The sequence below is a fragment of the Drosophila biarmipes genome, chromosome X (genome assembly GCF_025231255.1).
Source record: "Drosophila biarmipes strain raj3 chromosome X, RU_DBia_V1.1, whole genome shotgun sequence".
Classification (NCBI taxonomy): Eukaryota; Metazoa; Arthropoda; class Insecta; order Diptera; family Drosophilidae; genus Drosophila; species Drosophila biarmipes.
Genome location: NC_066611.1, coordinates 515001 through 533843, shown reverse-complemented (window position 1 = coordinate 533843; position 18843 = coordinate 515001). Strand labels below are relative to the sequence as shown.

The following is an 18843-nucleotide window of genomic DNA, read 5'->3' as shown; positions in this document are numbered from 1 at the left end:
CGAGAAAGACCGGGAAAAAACCTCGTTCTCAGTTAACGGAGGAAAATACGAATTTTGTCGACTACCTTTCGGATTAAAAAACGCAGGTAGCATATTCCAAAGAGCCATCGATGATGTACTGCGGGAAGAAATAGGCAAGATATGTTACGTGTACGTCGATGACGTTATTGTTTTTTCCGAAAACGAAACCGAACATGTTAAGCACATCGATATAGTGCTTAAGCGACTGCTCGACGCCAACATGAAGGTGGCTCGAGAAAAGACTAAATTCTTTAAAGAAAGCGTAGAATTTTTAGGCTTCATAGTTACTAGAGGGGGAACAAAAACAGATCCCGAAAAAGTCAGGGCAATACAAGAATTCCCAGAACCTAAAACCCTCTTTAGCCTCAGGTCCTTCCTCGGCCTGGCGAGTTATTACAGAAGCTTTGTCAAAAATTTTGCCTCCATTGCCAGGCCCCTTACTCATATTCTCAAAGGGCAAAACGGAGCAGTCAGTAAAAACATGTCGAAAAAAGTTCCTATTACGTTTGATGAAGCCCAGCGCAATGCGTTTGACCACCTGCGCAATATCCTGGCATCAGAAGATGTCATTCTAACGTACCCCGACTTTAAATTACCATTCGACCTAACCACCGACGCTTCAGCCAGTGGAATAGGCGCGGTATTGTCCCAGAACAAGAGGCCCATTACAATGATATCGCGCACGCTTAAGGATTGCGAGCTAAATTACGCTACCAACGAAAGAGAATTGTTAGCGATAGTTTGGGCCATAGGCAAACTACAGAACTACCTTTACGGCACTCAGGAGGTTAGGATCTTCACAGACCACCAGCCGCTGACTTACGCGGTATCTGACAGAAACACCAACGCTAAAATCAAGCGATGGAAGGCCTTTATAGACGAAAACAACGGGAAGGTGTTTTACACGCCAGGGAAGCAAAACCTTGTAGCCGATGCGCTGTCTCGGCAACACTTGAACAACCTAGAGGCTGAGCCTCAGTCCGACGCTGCCACGGTGCATAGCGAGCTTTCGCTCTCATACACCATCGAGACTACGGATAAACCCCTAAACTGCTTCAGAAACCAAATTATTTTGGAAGAGGCAAACCAACCACTTCGGCGAGACTTCATTGTTTTTGGCAATAGAACTCGCCACGTCATTTACTTTAATAACAAAAACCTACTTGTCCAATCTGTTAAAGAAATTATCAACGCCAACGTCGTAAACGCGATCCACTGCGACTTTCCGACACTAGCTTGTGTTCAACATGCCTTGAGGCAGGAGTTCCCTGCAACGAAATTTTGGCATTGTAAAAACTTTGTCACTGACATTACAAATACCAATGAAAAGCTGGAAATTGTTAATGCCGAACACAACCGCGCCCACAGGGCTGCGCAGGAAAACGCCAAGCAAATTCTTCGCGACTACTATTTTCCCAACATGTCAAAGCTGGCCAGCGAAGTCGTCGCAAATTGCAAGGTCTGCAATAAAGCCAAATACGATCGCCACCCCAAACGACAGGAGTTAGGAAGCACCCCAATTCCTTCATATGTAGGGGAGATGTTACATATTGACATTTTTTCTACCGACAAAAAGATCTTCCTAACTTGCATCGATAAGTTCTCTAAGTTCGCCATCGTACAGCCCTTATCTTCTAGGGCAATAGTTGATGTACGGGCCCCTATACTCCAATTGGTAAATTTCTACCACAAAACTAAAACCATCTATTGTGACAATGAGGCTTCCTTCAATTCTGAAACGATTACGTCTTTGCTGAAAAATCAATACAGCATCGATGTCATTAATGCGCCACCGCTTCACAGTAGCTCCAATGGCCAAGTGGAAAGATTCCACAGTACCTTGGCAGAAATAGCCAGGTGCCTCAAAATCGATAAAAAAATTGACGACACTGTGGAATTAATTTTGCGGGCTACAGTAGAATATAATAGATCGTTGCACTCAGTCACGGATTGTAGGCCAGCAGAAGTTATCCATGCCAGCAGCGACGAGGCTAATTCGGCTATTAGAGCCAAGATCGACAAGGCGCAACAAACCAACCTCGATAGAATTAACACTTCAAGACAAAACAGAGTCTTTGAAGTTGGGGAAAAGGTCCTCGTGCGCAATAATAAAAGACTCGGAAATAAGCTGACGCCGCTCTACTCGGAAGAGCGCATAGAAGCAGACCTAAAAACGTCTGTTCTCATTAAAGGGAGGGTGGTCCATAAGGACAATATAAAATAAACATCTCCGCCATCCATACTCGCCCTTATGTTATTCAGAACTCAACATTACTACCATCTCCACAGGCTTGCCGTTATACTCGTCTTACTGCTGTCCATAGCGAATGCGAGAATTACCGACTTCTCTCACGCGAAGTATATTCCGGTACTGGACGGGAATGTCCTGGTGTGGGAACAATATGGCCTAGTTAGGCACTCGACAAATTTGTCTGAGTTCTCCAGCATAATTGACTCTACGGTCAGAATGCTGGAGCTGTTCCCACAGTCGCATATGAGGAAGTTATTGGAAGTGGACGTCGATCATGCCCAGAACATTCTGGATGAATTAACCGTGCACCATAGAATGGCCAGGAGCCTAGATTTCCTGGGCACTGCACTTAAGGTCGTGGCAGGCACGCCCGACGCGGAGGACCTCTATAGAATTAAGACTAACGAAGCAGCGCTGATCGAAGCAAACAATAGGCAGGTTGTAATCAATACAGAAACACAGAAACACATTAACCAACTTACAGATACAGTAAATAAAATCCTCAAGGAAAAAAGGGACGGGTTAGTTGACTCCGGCCACCTTTTCGAAACACTTCTAGCCAGGAATAGAATCCTCATTTCAGAATTACAAAATTGCATGCTCACAATCACACTTGCCAAGAACAACATTATAAATCCGGTTATATTTAATCACAATGACCTTAAATCTATCTTTGACGAACAGCTCACAGAGGTCCCCATAGTCAGTCTTATGGCTGTATCTAAGATTAAAATTTTTCAATCTAATGTCTTTATCCATGTCTTAGTTCAGTATCCTAAAGTTAAGCGTATTTGTAAAAAAGTCCTGCTCTTCCCGGTCGCGCACTACCATACTATTCTACAAATAGAAGATAACAGCGTGGCGGAATGCGACGACGAAGTCCTAGCAGTTTCCGACTGCGCCTCCACCAACTTGGCCACATTTTGTAAAAAGGCGCCGCACGACACCTGCGCCAGGCAATTACATGCAGGCGGGGCGGCTACATGCCGGACGCGGCCCAGTAATCTGGAACCACTTACAATCGTGGACGACGGAATAATGATCGTCAATGAAAAACTCACGAGGATCACCATCGATGACGGTCCCCCAACAACCATAATAGGGACCCACCTTATTACTTTCGAAAGGAAGGCGGTGGTTAATGACTCCGTGTTTTTGAACCTCGGCTTCTCTGTGAAAAAGAGCCCAGGGATCGCGGCCTCCCCATTAATCAACATAACGGGACATGATCACATATTGAGTTTGCCATTACTGCAACGGATGAACGAGCACAACCTGCGTCTGATGCAGGAACTCAGAGATGACGTGTCGGCGGGAGGTGCACCTAAGATGTGGTTCGCCGCGGGAGTTGCCGTCAGCTTTACATTATGCGGCCTGGTCCTGCTCCAACATCACTGCAGGCGCAAACGAGAGGCATCCCGATTACGAAAGTCCATCGACGAATTGGCTGTCACCGAGGACGGCGTCTAATTTAAAGGGGGGAGTAGTTAACAACCAACTCCCAACTTGGGCTGAGCAGGCCAATTCATATTCCCTTTATTAATATTAATCACTATTATTATATTATTATTACACTTCTTATACCACTCGTGTATGGTTCGCCTCAATTTGAGGTCCACCCTAATGAGCCCAAGTGCTGAGCCAACATATTGTGCCAACATATGGGCCGTGGCTTTGTCCCATTGGCTGACAGCGAACGTATGACTTCTGCAAAATGTGCATGGTCAGCGGTCTGCCACGGGCATCCGGTCATGCATGAGCCTTTGTTAATTCTTAAGTTCAGTTCATATAGGATATTCAATAAATAAAGAGCACCAGCTCCTATTAATGAAACTCCGGCACTTAGCCGTTAAATCTTTAATTAAAATATACTGACTGAGTCTCTAGGCCAGCAGGTAAAGAAGGGCAGTCACCCTTCCAACGTAAACTTCCTAATCTTCAGTGGATAGGAGTAGCCAGCCGGCTCCTCAAGAATCACCAACACCAAGTACGCGTGATCCCCCCTGGATCCAACACCCGTCCCATAAGAATTGGGACTGATATTAGTGACTGCTGCGTGGGACCTGCCCGCCAGCCGATCTGTATTATATAACAATTAGTGACTACTGCGTGGGACCTGCCCGCCAGCTAACCCCCATTAAATCTATAATTTATATGCACATTTCATTCTAAAATATCATTTTTGTTCGACATACATAATATATTGTATCCACACATGTACAATTTTTGTTTAACCAATATAAGATATTGAGTTAATCATTTGTATTTTGACGATAAATTTAAAATTTATCTATATATATCCATATAAGTCTCTGGTAATATATAAAATAGAACCGAGTGTATATATATAATTATTACTACTATATTTATTTCTTAAATAATATATACTTATATATTATTTATATATATACTCTTTATTATATATTATATAATTTCTTAAATAACTCTCTTAATAGCTATTTTTTATTATCAACAATATAAGTTGATATTAATATTGAAAATGTATTCATAATTACATTTTTATATTTCTTTGGTAGACTTTTATGTACTATTATTATTTAATAATACACATATAATATAAATCATGTTAGCCTACCTCCTAAAATTAACGATAAAATTCGGAAACAATTTGTTATTCTATGTACAATAGAAACTTGGCCTTTGTTTCAACGTTATTATCTTTGGGCTTAAAATATTAACCGCGGAGCCAAGTCTCGTATTCAAATAAATGAATAAAGAAACAAATTTGACGGATAATATCTTCTCTACTGACATATGTCAATAGCAGACGGCCGGCCCATTGACCATCCTATAGTAGTTTTTGGACACGCTGTCTCCCATTCGGGTATATTCAATTTACTTTGCCACTCACCCATATAGTGTTCTCTTATATAATAAGACAACGCACTTTTATATTCATTATATGGATATATTGCCTTCCTCATATTTGCCACACCACCTATAGTAGTTTTTGGACACGCTGTCTCCCATTCGGGTATATTCAATTTACTTTGCCACTCACCCATATAGTGTTCTCTTATATAATAAGAAAACGCACTTTTATTTTCATTATATGGATATATTGCCTTCCTCATATTTGCCACACCACCTATAGTAGTTTTTGGACACGCTGTCTCCCATTCGGGTATATTCAATTTACTTTGCCACTCACCCATATAGTGTTCTCTTATATAATAAGAAAACGCACTTTTATTTTCATTATATGGATATATTGCCTTCCTCATATTTGCCACACCACCTATAGTAGTTTTTGGACACGCTGTCTCCCATTCGGGTATATTCAATTCTCTTTGCCACTCACCCTTATAGTATTCTCTTATTTAATAAGAATACTAAAATACTTCTCATATTATAGATGTAATCTATTAACTTCTCAATATCCATACGGTTTATGTATGGTATTGACAAAATCCTATGCATTTGCATAAGATTTATTTTGCCACAATTTATAGTACTAGTGCCGCCCTCACTAGGTATAAATATCTCATTTCGCTAGTAGTGTATGGGCAAATTCTACTAGCTATTCTCATAAATATGTCACTTATATGCCATATCTATACAATTCATGCACTTTTATATGTATATTTGCTATATTATACATTATTATGCCTTATAGGTATTATACCTATAAGCCACATCCATACGATTGCTTAATATAAATATATGTATAATTTTTTATACATATTTTTTTTTTATTTATGTATGGTTTTTTATTCATATCCATATACTGTATTCAATTTTATATGGATATGATTGGCGTTTTATATAGTATTGACAAAATCATAAGTTTGACCAATACGAGGAGAGGTCCGCCAACGACCACCTCCCTATAGGTGTTTTTGGACACGCTGTCTCCCATTCGACTGCTTACTATACTAGGGGCTACCCGCTCCGTATGATATTCTCTCATATAACAAGAGAATGCAAGAAATATTCGTATTTTATGAATATAATCCATTTATTTTTCAATATCCATACGTTTTACTTAGTTTTTTGTACGGTATTGACAAAATCCTATGCATTTGCATAAGATTTATTTTGCCACAATTTATAGTACTAGTGCCGCCCTCACTAGGTATAAATATCTCATTTCGCTAGTAGTGTATGGGCAAATTCTACTAGCTATTCTCATAAATATGTCACTTATATGCCATATCTATACAATTCATGCACTTTTATATGTATATTTGCTATATTATACATTATTATGCCTTATAGGTATTATACCTATAAGCCACATCCATACGATTGCTTAATATAAATATATGTATAATTTTTTATACATATTTTTTTTTATTTATGTATGGTTTTTTATTCATATCCATATACTGTATTCACTTTTATATGGATATGATTGGCGTTTTATATAGTATTGACAAAATCATAAGTTTGACCAATACGAGGAAAGGTCCGCCAACGACCACCTCCCTATAGGTGTTTTTGGACACGCTGTCTCCCATTCGACTGCTTACTATACTAGGGGCTACCCGCTCCGTATGATATTCTCTCATATAACAAGAGAATGCAAGAAATATTCGTATTTTATGAATATAATCCATTTATTTTTCAATATCCATACGTTTTACTTAGTTTTTTGTACGGTATTGACAAAATCCTATGCATTTGCATAAGATTTATTTTGCCACAATTTATAGTACTAGTGCCGCCCTCACTAGGTATAAATATCTCATTTCGCTAGTAGTGTATGGGCAAATTCTACTAGCTATTCTCATAAATATGTCACTTATATGCCATATCTATACAATTCATGCACTTTTATATGTATATTTGCTATATTATACATTATTATGCCTTATAGGTATTATACCTATAAGCCACATCCATACGATTGCTTAATATAAATATATGTATAATTTTTTATACATATTTTTTTTTATTTATGTATGGTTTTTTATTCATATCCATATACTGTATTCACTTTTATATGGATATGATTGGCGTTTTATATAGTATTGACAAAATCATAAGTTTGACCAATACAAGGAGAGGTCCGCCAACGACCACCTCCCTATAGGTGTTTTTGGACACGCTGTCTCCCATTCGACTGCTTACTATACTAGGGGCTGCCCGCTCCGTATGATATTCTCTCGTATAACAAGAGAATGCAAGAAATATTCGTATTTTATGAATATAATCCATTTATTTTTCAATATCCATACGTTTTACTTAGTTTTTTGTACGGTATTGACAAAATCCTATGCATTTGCATAAGATTTATTTTGCCACAATTTATAGTACTAGTGCCGCCCTCACTAGGTATAAATATCTCATTTCGCTAGTAGTGTATGGGCAAATTCTACTAGCTATTCTCATAAATGCCTTCTTTATGCCATATCTATACAATTTATGCACTTTTATATGTATATTTGCTAATATTATACATTATTATGCCTTATAGGTATTATACCTATAAGCCATATACATACGATTTCATTTTTTTATTTATATATGGTTTTGTATTTATAACCATATACCGTATTTACTTTTATAAGGATATGATTGGCGTTTTATATAGTATTGACAAAATTATAAGTTTGACAAACACTTTTTTAAGTCTTTTAGTTAAAATTGTCATTTTTAATTGACTATCTAAACACTAGATATATTTGCACATGGAGCAAAGAGTATAAAAATTGGTCGCGTCACTAATAATATCGCGATACATTTTTACTACCATCAAAATACCACATACGTTTATATGTCCTCTTTATTTAATTTGGTTTCTAAACCTCAGGAATAGTTTTAATTATATGTGCGCTCTAAGTTGAATGAATTTCTTGAATCTCTTTACTTGAATTTCTAAGACTTAAAAATATTTATAAATAGATGTCCTATTGCATAATATTTTTTTATCGCTTCACTTATAAAATAACGATCCTGCCTTTCTACCTTTGAATAAACATTCATATAAACATGGAGAAAAAAACGTTCGCGTCACTAACAGTATGTGACGATAAAATTTTGCTAACATTAAAAGGAACATATTTTTATATGTCAACTCTTAGTTGAATTGGTCTATTGCTTAAGATTCTAGACCTTAGGAATATTTTTATATTATATGTTTGCCAATCTTCGCGTCACTAATAAGATGACGATTCATATTGTTATTATTAGATGGTCGAGTTGTACTTATATTGATATGTTAATCAAATTGGTCTCTTACTTGAAAATCTAGACCTTAGGAATATTTTTATATTATATGTTTGCCAATCTTCGCGTCACTAATAAGATGACGATTCATATTGTTATTATTAGATGGTCGAGTTGTACTTATATTGATATGTTAATCAAATTGGTCTCTTACTTGAAAATCTAGACCTTAGGAATATTTGTATATTATATGTTTGCCAATCTTCGCGTCAGTAATAAGATGACGATTCATATTGTTATTATTAGATGGTCGAGTTGTACTTATATTGATATGTTAATCAAATTGGTCTCTTACTTGAAAATCTAGACCTTAGGAATATTTTTATATTATATGTTTGCCAATCTTCGCGTCACTAATAAGATGACGATTCATATTGTTATTATTAGATGGTCGAGTTGTACTTATATTGATATGTTAATCAAATTGGTCTCTTACTTGAAAATCTAGACCTTAGGAATATTTTTATATTATATGTTTGCCAATCTTCGCGTCACTAATAAGATGACGATTCATATTGTTATTATTAGATGGTCGAGTTGTACTTATATTGATATGTTAATCAAATTGGTCTCTTACTTGAAAATCTAGACCTTAGGAATATTTTTATATTATATGTTTGCCAATCTTCGCGTCACTAATAAGATGACGATTCATATTGTTATTATTAGATGGTCGAGTTGTACTTATATTGATATGTTAATCAAATTGGTCTCTTACTTGAAAATCTAGACCTTAGGAATATTTTTATATTATATGTTTGCCAATCTTCGCGTCACTAATAAGATGACGATTCATATTGTTATTATTAGATGGTCGAGTTGTACTTATATTGATATGTTAATCAAATTGGTCTCTTACTTGAAAATCTAGACCTTAGGAATATTTTTATATTATATGTTTGCCAATCTTCGCGTCACTAATAAGATGACGATTCATATTATTATTAGATGGTCGAGTTGTACTTATATTGATATGTTAATCAAATTGGTCTCTTACTTGAAAATCTAGACCTTAGGAATGTAATATATAAAGGATTAAAAATTCGCCACAAAGCCAAGCAAACAATCAATGCATACAAATAGATTGTTGGTTGAACTTTATATAAGAAGTTCAACACAACAAATAAATTATGCAATTTTATTATCGAATCATCAAGCAAAGGATAAGCTTCAGTGGATCGCAGTATGGCAGCTGCTCAACCACTTACAACACCTTGCCTGTTACAAAAGTCGTTTACAATTGATTCTAGGCTTTGTCATTGTATTAAATAATGCTTTTCTATGTAACTAGCGCGGCATCAGGTGATCAAAGATCCTCCCAATTTACTATGTTACAAATTACATTGGCATCACATCCATTGTCGTTTAAAAAGTAAATTATAAACTTTAAATGGTTTAGAAGCCATACAATGCAAATTGCCCCTTATTTATCATTGCAGTCCAGCACGGATACGACCTTAGAGGCGTTCAGGCATAATCCAACGGACGTAGCGTCATACCACTGTTCGCTCGAACAAGTATTGTGCCATTGGTCCGTACCTGCGGTTCCTCTCGTACTACGCAGGAATGCTGTCGCAACAACGTTTTGTCATTAGTAGGGTAAAACTAACCTGTCTCACGACGGTCTAAACCCAGCTCACGTTCCCTTGCATGGGTGAACAATCCAACGCTTGGTGAATTTTGCTTCACAATGATAGGAAGAGCCGACATCGAAGGATCAAAAAGCGACGTCGCTATGAACGCTTGGCCGCCACAAGCCAGTTATCCCTATGGTAACTTTTCTGACACCTCTTGTTAAAAACTCTTTAAACCAAAAGGATCGATAGGCCGAGCTTTTGCTGTCCCTGTGTGTACTGAACACCGAGATCAAGTCAGCATTTGCCCTTTTGCTCTATGTGTGGTTTCTGTCCGCACTGAGCTGGCCTTGGGACACCTCCGTTATTATTTGAGAGATGTACCGCCCCAGTCAAACTCCCTACCTGGCAATGTCCTTGAATTGGATCATACCTGAGTAATTGGAGTTATACCAAATTTTCAAATCAAAAATACATAAATGCACCGTTTTATTAAAGAATTTGTTTGCGATTATATAACAAACTCGTGATACTTTGATCAAGAAGCTTGCATCAAAACCCAATACCATAAGATATAATAAATATATCCGTATAATGGCTAGGAAATGATACACGTTCCATTTAATCAAGTAAGTAAGGAAACAATAAGAGTAGTGGTATTTCATTGGCGATACCAAACCGAGGTCTAATATCTCCCACTTATTCTACACCTCTTATGTCTCCTTACACTGCCAGATTAGAGTCAAGCTCAAAAGGGTCTTCTTTCCCCGCTAATTATTCCAAGCCCGTTCCCTTGGCTGTGGTTTCGCTAGATAGTAGATAGGGACAGGTGTGTCTCGGATCCCTCCGAACTTATTTAACGTGACGTGTTCCGCACTGAAGGGATTACAGCCACGGCATTCTAATATACCCACAAGGGAGTATATAATGCAAGGGTCTGGGTTAAGCGCCAAACCAACGCCCTGGACTAGAAGCTATAGCTATGTACATAGCAACCACCCCAGTAGCAATTTAAGTACTTGCTTGTCGGGCAAGCACTCCCCCTTGCATAGGGGCGAGATCTATCTAAAATCTCTACTGTTCTTTGGGTCGCAGCACCCGAGTTGTATTAACGCAACATCCACGTCGAGCCCGGGGACTCTACCCGCGATATAGGTGTCAACCACAGCCACCACGAAACTCCCACTAGGGGGCCGACCTCAATGAGTAGCCTTGGAGAACCACTCAACCCGTGGCACCGAAATTTCAGGCTCGGTGGGCCTCACCCCTTCAGCTCCGACAAGCTCGGATGGGGCAACCATGTCATATTAGTCGCCTCCTACGACAAGCAATGACAAGCTGTGGCAGTATTCTTCGCCGTTGCCACACGGCAAGGGGGTTTTGGGACTATTGTCCCGGCGCCTGCGGTTCATCCCTCGTCGCTTCCATCCTACGCCTCGAGAAGGCAGCATCAGCAAAAGCTCCTAGGAGACGCATCCGTTCTGGGGTCTCGACTACTCCTGCGACGTTCCATCGTTCTTGGACTCGAACAATGCCAAGGGCATCCAAGTCACGCAAATCGCTATAGAGGCGGCACTCACATAGTACGTGAAGCCAGTCCTCACTCTCCTCTCCACATGAGCATGCGGTTGTGGTGCTGAGGGTTCTACCATGGAGGAAAGCGTTGAACGACCCGTGTCCTGTCAGCAAGAATCCGGTTCTTAAGGTGAAGACAAAGTCCTTCCTCTTGTAGACGAACGCTGCCTCTGGGAAAAACTGGCGAGTCACAAAACCGTGAGCCGCTTGGTCCCATCTGAGTTGCCACTCATTTAGCAGACATTCGTCTAGCAGAGCCATCTTGGATTTCCAGTCCAACACAGACAAGTCCTGTCCATAGAGCCAGTCGCTCTCGTCCAGGGGAACGTGCTTTCTGAGCTTAAACTTCACTGCCATCCTGTGAGCAACTAAATCCATTGGAGGAGCACCAGCAAGCACCTGCAGTGCCACCGTGGACACTGTGCGGCATACCGGTTGGCATCCTAATAGGATGGTCCTCTGGCACGAGGTGAGGAGTCTTAAGGACTTGCCCTTGCTCGCCGCCTTGTACCAGACCGAGGCACCGAAGAGTGCACAGGGGACCATGAGTCCGCTGTATATCGTCCTCTTAGCACGGGAGCTGAGCCCCCAATCGACTCGGAGCACCCGTGCTAGCCCTCCGGCAACTCCAGCCAGCCGATCTCTGAGAGCAGAGATATGCGGGAGAAAGCTCATCCGCTCGCCGACTAAGATGCCAAGGTACCGGCATTTGGTGACGTATGGCAGGCTTGCTCCAGCAAACCGTACGGTCGGTCTCCTAGTGTCTGAAAGATTCCCTTTCAGCAACATGATTGCCGTCTTGCTGGTTGACACACTCACTCCAACCTCAGCTCCCCAGGCTCCCACGATGTCCATCAACTGCTCGCCCTTTCGCTCCAGATCGGCACGGGAATTCCCATCGACGAAAAGTAGCAAGTCATCTGCAAACGCGCTCAGAGCACAATGTGGCTCCAGGCGCTGAAGCAGCACATCCATCAGTAGGTTCCAAATAAATGGACCACTGACAGACCCTTGCGGGCAGCCCCGTGTAACCGACACTGTGGCCGCTTCGTAACTGCTGATGATACTGGCACTTCGACCGGAGAAATAACTTTTCCACAAGTCTATCTCTCGACAGCCGACGTCGATAAGCCGATCCAGCACCGCGTTCCACTCAACATTGTCGAAGGCACCCTTGAAATCAACAAAGATTCCCAGCACCCTCCTCTCGCGGCTGGTGGAAACGGTGTTTTTAGCGTGCATCCACGCATCCTCAACGCAGCGTCCAGGCCGAAATCCAAATTGCCATCTGCAGCCATCCGGTAGCACATCCTTCAGTCGATTCACCATGATCCCTTCCAGCACCTTTCCGAACACTGGCAAAAGGCATATGCCACGATAAGAGGCAGGATCGCTCCTGTCCTTATCTGGCCCCTTTACCAGCGGTATCACTCTCGGGTGTTTCCACTCGGCAGGAAAATATCCTTCCGAGAGGCATCGAGAGTACAACTTCGTCAGGTGCTGAGGGATAGCACGCCATACCTCCTTGACGATCCCACCCGTGATGCCGTCCATTCCCGGCGATCGCCGGCTTCTCAGCTTCGCGACGCTGGTTGCCACCTCGAAGGCTTCGAGGGTCGGTGGAGCAGCAGGAGTTATACCCTCACGCACTGTGGATTCCGCAACAGGGAAGAAGTTGCGGAGGAGTATATCTGCGCAGTCGTGCCATGTCGTAAGTAGCGCGCCGTTCGACCTAAGACATCCAAGATCGGTTGTCTTTTTCCGGCCTCGGCATATTCGGTAGGCGTGCCCCCATGGATCATCCTTGTGCCGTCCCACGAAGTCCCGCCAGTTTTGTTCCTTTGTCATCAGGATAAGCTTCTTATACTGGCCTGAGGCAAGCCTTAATCCAGCGGCAAGTCGCTCAACATCGCCGGTGCCACTCCGACGAGCTGCCTGCAGCCTGCGCCTCAGTCTCCTGACCTCTTGGCGCTTGGTACTCAGTTCAGGATTCCACCATATTACGTTTCCCCTTGCTGCAGGTATCCTGCGCCCTATTACCCTGTCGCACACTTCGTGTACGATGGAGCGAAGGGCTGACACATGATCATCCAACGGCGATTCCTCCAGTTCCTCGAGACATTCAGCTACATCCCTTAGTTCTACTCTGAATCTTCGCCAACTTGCATTGGAGAGCCTCCATTGCGGCACCGGAGCTAGGCTCTCAACGGTACTGCTTGGATCTGGAGTAACCTCAACAGTGATGATGTTGTGATCACTCAGCTCCCAGAAGTCAACTCTCCATTCGTATGTTGCCCACACACGCGCTGCTTCGTTGGTGAAGGTCACGTCGATATCACTTCTGGAGCGGTGATTATCGAACGTGAACACCTGGCTGGCCGTATTAAGCACACAGACACCGCTTGCGATGATCCACTCGTCCATGTGCTGTCCCCGTTCGCGATTCAGACGGTCTCCAGAGTTAGCTGGAGTTTTGCTGAACCACATCGGGGAAACCGCATTCGCATCAAGTCCGAGGATTGTCGGTGTCCTGCTGGCTAGCAGCAGAACCGTATCCAGGTAGTCAGTGTAGGGCTGCAGGGCAGCTGAGTACTGGCAGTATACGGAGGACAGAAAAATGGTGCCGTATTTTCCTGTGACACTCACGCACACTCCATAATCCGTCGTCAATGTCTCGATGGGCATGCAGATGGCAGACGGGTCGTCCACGATGATGGCAGCTTTCTTCCTTTTGTCAGCGAAGATTCTCATGCCTCCAGGGAGTCCAGTGAGACGCTTGCCTGCGTCCACATAGGGCTCCTGAATGAGTGCGAACAGGTGGCCAGCATCTCTCATCCGCTTTGCAAGCTCGATGACAGCGCAACGGCCTCGACCACAATTCGCTTGGATGAAGCTGAACATCTTAATGTCTAGCTTGCACCCTGGCTAGCACAGCGCTATATATCGGCCATCCACCCGAGAGCATATAGTGCCCCGAGGGTAGCCCTTTATGGCGGCAGTTACGGCAGTCCACCGCATTTTTGCACTTCGCCGCGACGTGGTCGTTCTGTCCGCACTGGCGGCAGACCTGGTTTTCTCTAGCGTACCGACACTCGCTGACTTTGTGGTCAAAACCAAGGCATCGGTGGCACGCATAGGTGCGCACTTGAGAGCGGCAGCGGTAAGAGAACCACTTGATATACACCCTCCCGCTTTCGAGAACGGCCAACGCCTGATCATCTACTTCCAGCGTCACGTTTATAGTGGCGCTGTTAGCTGCTGACCAGGGCTTGGTCGCCAGGACTACCGCCTTCTGGAACTCCTTCAGCGACATCTCCTCGAAGTTTTTCTCTTTTAACTCCATCATGAACTCATCCGGCGTCACAGTGGTGTCCACATCCTGTACCGTCACCCTGGGTTTTGCGGCAGTGTTTTTGGACACCTTAAGGCCCACCTCAGCGAATTTTGCGGAGGCAACGATTTTCGACATCTCCGCCTGCGATGGCGTGCGAATAATCGCGCCGCCCCGCTTCAACTCTCGCACCTCATGCACTCTGACGCCCAAAGCAGGCGCTACCTCTTTGCGGACCTTGTCCGCAATTTGCCTCCCTGATAAGGCCGGATCATCACATGCAACGACTGCCGACCAGGTCTCCCGGATTTTCCGCGGTGCGGCTACAGGGGCATAGGGGGCGACAGGGGCAGCAGGTGAGGCGATAAGGTGCGCGCCTCTAGCAGCGGCGGCTGCGTATGAGACGGCCGAGGCAACCGGTGTCTGCTTCTTAAGGCGGTCCTCAAGCACTCCAATCCGTATAAGGAGGGCTGCAACAACCTCCTCGTAGCGGTTGGCTACGGACTGTACCTTCACATTTGTGGCCGGGTTGGCATAGGAGACCATGAACATCCTACCGATCTCCGATCGGATGTCCCCCATCTCGGCAGCGACGGCACCATTACCTCTCCACTCCCTATCCGAGAAGGATTTTAGAGGACTGGCTGGTGCAACGAAGGTCTTCTCGTGTTCAGCAGAGGATGCAGCAGCGGCGGGGGCTGCGGGAGCGGCAGGGGCTGCGGCAAGGGCAGCGACAGGCGCAGCGGCAGCGGCAGCAGCAGGGGCAGCGGCAGCGGCAGCGGCTGTCGCAGTGTCAGCGGCAGTTGCATCCAGTGCCATCAACTTGCACCTAGAGGCGTCCCTCAGCGGCGCTTTATTGCGCTTACCTCTGGGTCGTCCTCTGCCCCCACTGCTTCCCCTACTACTAGCACTCTCACTGCCAGAATCTCCAACATCCATTTTGGGTGGCGCCATCCGCCGGTTATCGGCAGTTCCAACCCAAAAGCTTTTCCACCAAGGACTTACCCCTTTATTATCAGCTGGTCGGAAAGCTCTATCAGCTGATCAGCTGATAAAAGTTTAGCGATGACACAAACCGCACAGCTGTTTTAGGCAAAATGTGCCTAAATAAGCCTAACTCCTCTCTCAAGAGAGCGCCTCTCTCGTGACACACGTGGCGCAATGGAAAATTTCCAATGGGAAAAACCCAATTTCACCCGGTTTCACCACTTTTACACAGGGAAAACACGCGCACTGGGTTCGCAGGCACAAAACACGAATTTTCGTGCTGTTTCTAGCTTCGTATCTGGTCTCTATCAGTCAATATTGGCTACACTCGCGGGGCGTACGGAAAACACGTCTGTTCGCACGAGCAATCTAACACCGACTGTGAGTAGATAGGGACAGAAGGAATCTCGTTAATCCATTCATGCGCGTCACTAATTAGATGACGAGGCATTTGGCTACCTTAAGAGAGTCATAGTTACTCCCGCCGTTGACCCGCGCTTACTTGAATTTCTTCACTTTGACATTCAGAGCACTGGGCAGAAATCACATTGTGTCAACACCCGCTAGGGCCATCACAATGCTTTGTTTTAATTAGACAGTCGGATTCCCCAAGTCCGTGCCAGTTCTGAATTGATTGTTAATTGATAATCGTTATAATTAATAAGAACTAATTGGTTTAACCCAATTAGTATTCTTAAAAATTTTAGCAAGAAAGTTCCACAATTGGCTACGTAACTAAACTATCCGGGGAACAAGTAACTAACATAAATGCTAGAAACTCTATTTACCCAGAACGAGCACATAAACCATGTTATTGTTTCCCAATCAAGCCCGACTATCTCAATCTTCAGAGCCAATCCTTATCCCGAAGTTACGGATCTAATTTGCCGACTTCCCTTACCTACATTATTCTATCGACTAGAGACTCTTCACCTTGGAGACCAGCTGCGGATATTGGTACGGCCTGTTGAGAAGTTTGCGTGTCCCCACCATAAATTTTCAAGGTCAGTATATGTCATGCTCTTCTAGCCCATCTACCATATCTCTCTGCGAAAGACTTCCAATGGTAGTACGGCTATAAAACAGAAAAGAAAACTCTTCCGATATCTCTCGACGGCTTCTTTATGGTCGTTCCTGTTGCCAGGATGAGCACGAGGCCCATATTTAATAACAAACGGATACTCAACAGGTTACGGAATTGGAACCGTATTCCCTTTCGTTCAAAATTATTCAAGTATATTAATTTAGCTAGATTTTATATAATATATATATTTGTTTGGCATTTGTATTTTACTTGAAAATTTTCGGCTTTCGCCTTGAACTTAGGACCGACTAACTCGTGATCAACCACTGTTCACACGAAACCCTTCTCCACTTCAGTCCTCCAAGGTCTCATTCGATTATTTGCTACTACCACCAAGATCTGTACCAATGGCAGCTCCATGCAGGCTTACGCCAAACACTTCTACGCATACCATTGTACCTTCCTACTCACTAAAGTTTCAAAATTTATATTACAAGTAATATAAATCATCTACTTTAGCGGTAATGTATAGGTATACAACTTAAGCGCCATCCATTTTAAGGGCTAGTTGCTTCGGCAGGTGAGTTGTTACACACTCCTTAGCGGATTTCGACTTCCATGATCACCGTCCTGCTGTTTTAAGCAACCAACGCCTTTCATGGTATCTGCATGAGTTGTTAATTTGGGCACCGTAACATTACGTTTGGTTCATCCCACAGCGCCAGTTCTGCTTACCAAAAGTGGCCCACTGGGCACATTATATCATAACCTTGAACTTCATATCAAGAAAGTTAAGGTTCTTACCCATTTAAAGTTTGAGAATAGGTTAAGATCGTTTCGACCCTAAGGCCTCTAATCATTCGCTTTACCAGATAAGATTATTTTATATAATATTAAAATGCACCAGCTATCCTGAGGGAAACTTCGGAAGGAACCAGCTACTAGATGGTTCGATTGGTCTTTCGCCCCTATACTCAATTCTGACAATCGATTTGCACGTCAGAACTGTTTCGGTCTTCCATCAGGGTTTCCCCTGACTTCAACCTGATCAAGTATAGTTCACCATCTTTCGGGTCACAGCATATATGCTCAAGGTACGTTCCAGTTAGAGGCATAAATAATATAAATATCATTATACATAACTATATAGAACGCCCCGGGATTGTGTTAATTAGCTATAAATAGTTAAAAAACTAATCCCATTATTAGTCAAGTTAATTACGCTATTAGGTTTATATCCCAATAACTTGCACATATGTTAGACTCCTTGGTCCGTGTTTCAAGACGGGTCCCGAAGGTATCCTGAATCTTTCGCATTGTTAATCCTACAAGTGCATATAATAAACACAAAAATCAATGATAATTATGCCATTATATAATTCCGAAAAATTAACGCACTGTATTCATATAAATCTATCAGCACTTTATCAAATTAATAACATTTATTCTGTGTTAAAATGCAAGCAAATTAATTTGAATAAACTATAAGTTATATTTTATGATAAATTTGGTATGCTAATAGATTACAATGTCCTTATATGGAAAAAATTCACACTATTATCATAATATTGTTTAAATATTACAATTCTAATGATGAATTTTCCATAACGGATATTCAGGTTCATCGGGCTTAACCTCTAAGCAGTTTCACGTACTGTTTAACTCTCTATTCAGAGTTCTTTTCAACTTTCCCTCACGGTACTTGTTTACTATCGGTCTCATGGTTATATTTAGTTTTAGATGGAGTTTACCACCCACTTAGTGCTGCACTATCAAGCAACACGACTCTTTGGAAACATCATCTAGTAATCATTAACGTTATACGGGCCTGGCACCCTCTATGGGTAAATGGCCTCATTTAAGAAGGACTTAAATCGTTAATTTCTCA

At 42.6% G+C, this 18843-nt stretch overlaps 1 pseudogene; it reads right to left on the bottom strand.

Annotated features, from left to right (window-relative positions):
- Positions 1–9608: 9608 nt before the first annotated feature.
- The window catches only part of LOC127010573 (large subunit ribosomal RNA), a 9412-nt pseudogene continuing 177 nt past the window's right edge, over positions 9609–18843 (bottom strand).